Consider the following 8,608-nt stretch of genomic DNA (forward strand, 5'->3'; position numbering starts at 1 on the left):
GGCTCCAGGACAGACAGCTCCTGCTGGCCCAGCTGCCCGATGATGGCCTCGAGCAGCTTGTGCAGCGCTTTCAAGTCGACAGCCGTGAAATGGGGTGTCCCGATGGCGGCGTTCAGCATCTCCAGCAGACCGAGTGTGGCCATGGCTGCTGCTCTGCCGGAAAACACTGAACTGGATGTGGGAAGACGGGAGCTTTTCTGTCCGCAGATGATCTTGGAGGGATGGGCAGCCAGCAGCCTTTCTCCTCCTCCTTCTTGCCACAGAAAGTGATCCAGTCACCAAACAGATCCAAGTGCCGAAAGCAATCCGAGTGATGAAAGTGATCCAGTAACCAAACAGATCCAAGTTCCGAAAGTGATCAAACCACCAAAAGCGGTTCAACCACCAGAAGTGGTTCAATCACCAGCAGCGATCCCACCACCAGAAGTGGTTCAACCACCAAAAGCAATTCCACCACCAAAAGTGATGCAACCACCAATAGCGATCCCACCACCGAAAGCGATCCAACTGCCAAAATGAGTCCACCACCACAGTGATCCCACCACGGCAAGTGATCCCACCACGGCCAGTGACCAAATGGGCGAGGGGCCCAGGTGACAGGGGACAATATAGTGTCTCTGTTGCCTGGCAACAGCCGCCCCAGCAGCCAGCGGGCGCCGCCCTGGTCCCTTGTGATGAAGTTATCCACGGGATGGGAGACGCTGAGGGTCCCTCCTGCCTTTCCCACTTGAGCACCTACAACGCAGCTGGTGACACCTCCAATGTTGTGGCAGGTCACTGCAGCCTGTGCCCAGATTCAAAATACAATCGGACAGTTCATGGGAATGAAATCTCATTTCACTGAATTAAATACCCTCAGTTTTAATTGCAGAGAGAATGGCTTTATCCATGTTGTGCACTAAATCAAACTCTCCTGACGTTTAACCCTTTCCTTTCCCCATGGCACAGTTGGCCTCGGAGGCGATTCCCCTTGGTGGCAGATGTGCAGTGACTGGCTCACGAGTGCACCAGCGCCTGGGAGCCTGGGCTGAAAACAAGGTCCAAGTGCCTGGTTTAGATGCCTTTCCCTGCGGTTCATCAAGCAGAAGGATGTCTTTTGAGAGGGAGCTGTTCTGAAGGGATTTCTTCTGCCTCTCTTGACCGTTGGCATGAGCCAGCGGCTGCTGACCAGGAAACCTCCAGCTGGGGCCAGTGACAAGTGCTGCTCTTCTCCCGCTCAGCTCTGACGTGGTCGAGGGGGATCAGTGCTGCGAGGAGGGAAATGCTGCAGGTGACACCAGGACCTGGGGGGTTCAGCTGGAGAACAGGAGCTGAGGGGAGACCTTCTGATCTCTGAACTGCCTGAAAGGAGCTTGGAGCCAGGGGGGGTCGGGCTCTGCTCCCAAGGAACAAGCGACGGGACAAGGGGAAACGGCCTCAGGTTGAGCCAGGGGAGGTTGAGGTTGGATCTGGGGAACAATTCCTTAACAGAAAAGGTTGTCGGGCACTGGGATCCCCTCTGGCTGCCATTTTACCAGGCAGCTCCTTTGAGCCTTATTCTGGGGAACACAGCACAGAAAGCCTGAATCCTTGATTTGAGTTCATTTAATGATTTTTCCAGGATCTTACAGCCATGCAGTTGGCACGATGCTGTGCGCAGAGTTTGCAGGTGGAGCTGCCCCACCACCTGGGACCGCTCGGTGGGTCACGGACCAGGAATCCCAAGCGGGTGATCGAGAGGATGCTCGGCACAAAGCGCCTCTGCCCCGAGATGCCAGCACGAGGCAGGAGGGTCCGCCGTCCCGTCCCGCCACCCTGTGGGGGCCACAGTCCCCAAAGGCAAAATACAGGAAGGATAAGCCCAGCCCTTCCCACCAGCGCAGAGCAGAGCACCTCGAGGGGAGGCCCGGCCCTAGGAAATGCCGTACGTGGGCTCCTTGGTGTCTCGCTATCTGTCCAGGTCCTCAGGGGCTGGTGGCACAGGAACTTCACCTGGGGAGGATGGTAAACGGGTGGCCACACAAATTCAACCACGGGCTCTCTCCTATCTGTAAAGGGTGGCACAGAGCTTTAGCATCCCTCTGGCATCCTTCCCTTCCCTTCCCTTCCCTTCCCTTCCCTTCCCTTCCCTTCCCTTCCCTTCCCTTCCCTTCCCTTCCCTTCCCTTCCCTTCCCTTCCCTTCCCTTCCCTTCCCTTCCCTTCCCTTCCCTTCCCTTCCCTTCCCTTCCCTTCCCTTCCCTTCCCTTCCCTTCCCTTCCCTTCCCTTCCCTTCCCTTCCCTTCCCTTCCCTTCCCTTCCCTTCCCTTCCCTTCCCTTCCCTTCCCTTCCCTTCCCTTCCCTTCCCCTCCCCTCCCCTCCCCTCCCCTCCCCTCCCCTCCCCTCCCCTCCCCTCCCCTCTCCTCTCCTCTCCCTCCCCTCCCCTCTCCCTCCCCTTCCCCTCTCACCCGTGCTGGGAAATGGTGCTGGGCTCTGCTGCCCCCAGGCGAGTTTCAAACCTCTTTGCAAAGCCCACACGCCTCATGGCTTAAAACACCGAAACCTTCTGCATGGGCTTTGTCAAGGCTGAATTTCACTTCGGCTTGAGAACAAGTCAGAGAAATCACAGAATCCCAGGCTGGCTGGGCTGAAGGGACCTCTGCAGATCCCCCAGTCCAACCCCTGCTCACGCAGGGTCACAGAGCAGATCACACAGGTGGGTCCAGGGGGTTTGAATATCTCAGAGAAGGAGACTCCACACCTGCTCTGGGCAGCCTGGGCCAGGCTCTGGCACCTCCCAGCAAACAAGTTTCTCTGTTGGAGCGATAAAGGACTCAGCTCTTCTGGCCACAAAAACAACATTAATCACAACAAGATTCTATTCTCCGGACACTTTTCCCAATCATTTAACTTATACAGCAGCCAACACTGATTTCAATATTTAACAAGATCTTCCTTCCTTATAATTCCGAGTGCTTTCCTAAGTTTTAAAACACCTCCCAATACTGATATTTTAGGAACTCAACAGGAAAAAATTATTCCTGACCCCATCTTGCAAGTAAAAACCTTGAGAAGAGGGAGGAAGGGAGGGGGAGGAGGGGAGGAAGGCACAGGGCTGCTTGCAGCGTGAATGGGAAAAGCGGGCAGGTTTTACGGCACACTTAAAAACAACTAGTAAAACAATTAACTCACATTCCTGACAAGCTGCTTGATTTTCAGAGAGGCAATAAACAGGAGCACATAATATGTACTGTAAAACTCACAAATAACATGTTGATAGCAAACATTAGCATTCTCTACTGCTAATCTCAACACTAGTGCTTCCTTAGCTTCTAAGTTTTCAACCTGCTTATTGATGGCCTCTTGAAGGTGGTCAATAAATTGCATGTAATTCTCATTGGGACCCTGATTAATAGTTGCAAATGATTTGGCTGCTTTGCTGGTTTCAGACACCTCTCTCATAGCTTGATATGCAAGATCTGTTGACTGCCTCAGGATTTCAGAAACTTATCGTGTCTGTAGTTGTGGTGTGTCAATTAGTGTCTCTTCCAGGAGTTGGGGGATACCTGCCCCTTTCAACGAATCCCCATTGTTCTGTCCTAAATGATCTATAGCTGTTACATTGCATAGGTCTAATTTTGCTTGAGTTTTTCATGGTTCTTATCTGATCTCCGGGCAACTCGTACACATACTTAACTTTTCAAGAAAAATGCTTCAAACCCTCATCCTCTTCCGAGTCATCAGATAACACGGACTTGAACAGTGCTGGAGAATCATTAGTAACAGGGGGGTTTGGAACATTCTCGCCAATACTTTCTAGCATCATAATTATTCGTATAACCTGAGTCCCCAAGTGCATCCCCTTTCCCACCACGATCAGCATGACCGCATTGCTGACTGTTGGATTCACTCGCTAATAGCTGATCTGATCTTTCACACAGTTCTTTTGCCCAGTTCTTATCCGGCGACTCCTTCTGCTCTCTCGTAGGAGTTAGAGGGGTAGAAGGCGGTAAAGGTGGACACGAATCCGTAAATGGACTGATATTACACTTATTTATGACTTTAGCCTTCTCAGCTTTCACCAGTTCTTTTGACAAATTGTCTGATTCCAGTCCTTTGGACTTCTTGATCTCTCTAGAGTCGGGTAATGGTATAGGAGTCCATCATTTTCCTCCCTCCGCCCCAGACTGCTGTATCATCGGGGGTGCCGATGGCACAACAGGGGATGGAGTGGGGAGGGGGTCAAAAGACACGATCTGGGTAAACTTCACAGTCATTTTAAGGTTTGTTATCAGGCTGCAACGCTGGAAAAATTACGGCAACGGTAGCCCACTCAGCCTTAAAGTCTTTTAAGGTGGAAATTATAAGCTTCTATGTAGTCGCTAATGATTTAGTTTCTTTATCATCTCCACTGCTGACGTTATTCCATAATTTCTGCTCTTTATCGTCCCAAAGTTAATGTTTAAAAGCCTTCTTGTTTTCTCTCAGGTAGCCATTAATTCTACACCAAATTAATAGTCTACATATGTTACTTTTTTCCTATTTAAGTCCTCTCATAGAGAGAATATGCAGGAGGAGTTTAACTATAGCTTCTTCCTCGAGGATATATTTTGCCCCATAACTTCACTTTTCCCTCCTCCTGCTCCCAGCTGCTCACCTTTTCCGGTGATTTCTTCAACAAAATTTATGCGGAATGTCCATACGCCTCCGCCCGGTTCTCAGTCCAGCTGATCCGCCTCCGGCTGGGCCGCTCCAGGCTTTTCCCCAAACTTAGTGGTACGCCATTCAGAGTATCACGTCGGAGTCACCATTTGTTGGAGCGATAAAGGACTCAGCAAACAATTCGATTCAATGTGAATCACGCTAAAGCCATTTATTACAGAAACAAGCCTCCTTATATATGCAACTATATTCTAATCACGCATCCATGCTCCAAGCATGGATTCGCTAAATGAGTATCATGGGCTGTCCGTGTGCTGGAGTCTCACTGATGATACGTCCGATGATTCACGCCACGCCAGGACCCCGCTGATTGAGGAACGCCCCTCTTTCTCACAGCAGATTCTGTTCTCAGCTTCTCGAAGCAGCCTTGAGATTCCTTTGAGCCTGACTAATTCAGCAACAGATCTTTATCTATCAAAACCCCTCCACATTTCTCCTCATGTTCAGATGGACCCTCCTGTGCTTCAGTTTATAATATGCAAGAAGAGGCTGCAAGGATGTGAGGCTCAATAATGAGCTCGAAATGTAACTACAGTTTGATAACATTATTATAGCTACTTTGAGGGTCTCTTGGACATTTGTTGAAATTTGGCAAAGATTGATCAGCAGAATTATGTCCTGGGGTGACTCAATACCAGAGATGGACAATGTGAGTGAATGGATTTATTCCCCAAATTACTACTAGAAACCACCAGAGACTTCGAACCTGGGCAGAAATAACAAGGTGTGACAGCAAATAGGTACAGCATATGCTCCAGGACAGTGTTGTGAATATGCATTGGACAGGTGAAACTGTGTATGAGAAGGGTTCTTTGTTCCTTTTAAAATATAAATATCCTCTGGAAATTCCTTTCGAGTATGCTAGTTTGATCTGACATCCAGACTTGTGCAACTCTGTAATAAAACAACATAGTGTCTCTAAGTGCAAGATTGGTGTGTTTTGCACTCCAGGGAACCGACTCACAGTTTTGGCGACGACACCTGGAGCTGGCAGGAGAAGCTCGGGCAACGTGAAGTGCCCGCCGGCTGCACCGGGGCTGTGACTACTGTTGCAGCAGGTTCCCGCATCACCTGGGCCCTCCACATCTGTTGTTAGGAACCCTAGACAATAATCAAGAAAATCAGCATTTCAGGGTGGCTCTGCTTTTAACAGGCAAGCTGAGCTGTAAACAAGTATTTTTTAGGAATCACTGACAAAGTCTGTTGAAGAAAGTGTAAATATTTCCCAGGAATGAAAGGCAACACTCAGATTAGTCAAAAAAAGTAGCTACATTTGCCCAAAAAGGTCTCTGTATGGATGGATACAGCCAGCTCAGAGCAGGACTCGGGTGCAGGTTAAAGGGAGGAGATATGAAGTGACCGCGTTGTCTACTACAATAGAGGTTTTGCTGCCTTCCTTTACAAATAACCTGTTGTTTCAGCCCTTCCCCTGGTCCCAGATCCAGCCATCTCTCTGGCCAGGCAGTGTGATCCCCACACCCTGGGCTTGCCCTGGGCTGGTCCCTCATCCCCCGGCAGGTGGTGGGATGTGGCTGCTGGCTGGTGGCAGCTGCTGCCCTAATGAAGCTCCTCATCTTGAAGCTTTCAGCTGACCTGCCTTCGCCTGGGCTGTCTGGGTTGCAATCCTGCAAGGCCATATGGATATGACCCAGGACAGCACTGGGTATCGGCGACACACGGCTGTAGGTCGAGCAGTCAGCTCTCAACCTCCCCCTTCCCAAAAACCAGCCCCAGGCTGCTGCAGGCAATGCAGGGGCAGGAGCTGTGGCCGTTCGCTCTACTCGGCTGCACCCAGACCCACGTCATCGCATGGGAAGGGTCCCCCCAGCACGGCTAGCTTGCAGAGGGAGAGTGCAGAGTGGCACCGTGGCACCCAGCGGCTTCACTTTCCTGGCAGTTGCATCATCCTGGTCAGCTGCCAGGACATGATGTGTGCTGGGCGAGCCAAGTCTGGTCCAGCCTCTGTGCCAGCACTGCCAGAGGCTGGGGAACACACCAGCACGGAGCCATCAGGGCCCCTGCCTCACTGCAGAGCCATGGGGTGTCCGCATCTGCAAAGGCTTGCTGGAGGGGCTGGGCAGGGAGCACTGATGGGCTCTGACTGGGCCACTTGTCCCTCTGGCATCCCTCCCAGAGCCATCGCTCTGCCACATTTACCACTAGAGCTGTTGCTCATGGACTCTTACTCCCTGAAACCATCCTAGACCTGCACTTCCCTATACACCTCCCACAGCGTCAGCTTGCGCTCCCTCCTACGCTCCCTCCATTCCCCCCACTCCCACCCCTGCCCTGTCTCATCCCTCCCAATCCCACCTAACCCACACCACTCCCAGTCCCATACCTCCCATACCTCCTGAAGTCAGCAAGACACCCCTCCAAGGCATGGATTAGCAAGAAAATTCCCACCCCTCTCAAAAAAATTGTCCCAGGGGCTATTTCTCCTTCTTGCACCTTCATCAGCGTCTCCCCAGGGGGATGCTGAGGAGTACTTGCATATTGTGGGACCCCATGTCTGGGCCAATGATTCCCAGCTCACCACTGATCCCCCAGGAACTGGGTACCCACCCACACCCACTCTTTGAGGTATCTCACTCATGGGTCTCCCTGCATCATGGCATATCCCTTACAAATATATAGCCCATGCCCCACTGTGTCCCCCTGCTCACCCCACACAAACATAACCTCCAGCAGCCTCATGCCTGGACCATGGGACAGGCCCAGGTCCCCCCACCCCTGTGAGAGACCCCCCTTTTGCTCAAAATCATTACAACTGTGTTGTCTCTCCCCAGCTTTTCAGCAGAGGGGTTTTTGCTGGTGAAACAAAGACCTGGCTAGGCTGACGGAAGACACTAATGCTGAATGACTGCTCCTTTGTGCGGCTGGACGTACCGAGCCCTTGGTGAACGCATGGGAACAGCCCCAGCTTACAATGGGGAGCAGCCGGGAGCAACCTCAATGCAAACATTGACTTAAACATCAGGGTTAACCATGCAGGCACACTGGACCTCTTGGGAAATACAGTCCCAGCCAGCACTACGCCTTTGTCACTGGAGTCAAAGCCCCATCAGGCTGGGACAGAAGCGGTTGGTAAAGGCAGCTTTGAAATTTTTTCCAGTGAGGGTGGTGAGAGCCTGGCCCAGGTTGGCCAGAGAGGTGGTGGCTGAACCATCCCTGGAGACATCCCAGGCCAGGCTGGACGGGGCTCTGAGCAACCTGAGCTGGTGAAGATGTCCCTGCTCATGGCGGGGGTGGCACTGGGGAAGCTGAGGTCACTTCAACCCAAACTGTTCTATGATTCTATGACTTCTCACAGGATGCTGTGGCTTCCCCACCTCTTGCAGCCTCTAATCCAGGTACAGCACATGGCTCAGAGCTGTGCTCTGCCTCACATCCTGGGCTCGGCACTGATGCTGCCGAGCAGCATTTGTGGCCTTGTGTAACACCCAGGTCATGCAGGGTGACCTGGAAAGTCCCGTGCAGTTGGCAGGGAACATCCATGGTGCTGGATGGATGCTTGGCTGGGAGGCAGCAGTGTGTGACCTCCATCCTCAGGTTGTCTGCAACCGCATGTCCTATCTGCTGCAGAAAAAGGTGGAAAAGCACGGGAGCATCAGCCCTGGATAACCCCATCTAGGGGGGGGTGGGACATGACAGAGGAGAGGTTGTGGGGACAGATGCAGGGGCAGAGGTGGCCTTGTTGACACCATGCCCATGGAGGACACAAGTTGTCCTGACTAGGGCAGCTGGCATAGTCACAGTTTTGGTCACCACCGCGCCATGCTGCCAGAAGCATTGGCCCACAGCGAGGGAAGCAGGAGTGCATCCCAACAGCACTGCCTGCCGCTAATGACAGGTCAGCCAGCTAATTGCAAAGGTAGGAAATTAAGCATGCAAAGGAAACTTAAATATCAGGTCAGCGGAGCTGTGCCG

This window comes from Streptopelia decaocto (genome assembly GCF_964273445.1).
Source record: "Streptopelia decaocto genome assembly, chromosome: 1".
Lineage (NCBI taxonomy): Eukaryota > Metazoa > Chordata > Aves > Columbiformes > Columbidae > Streptopelia > Streptopelia decaocto.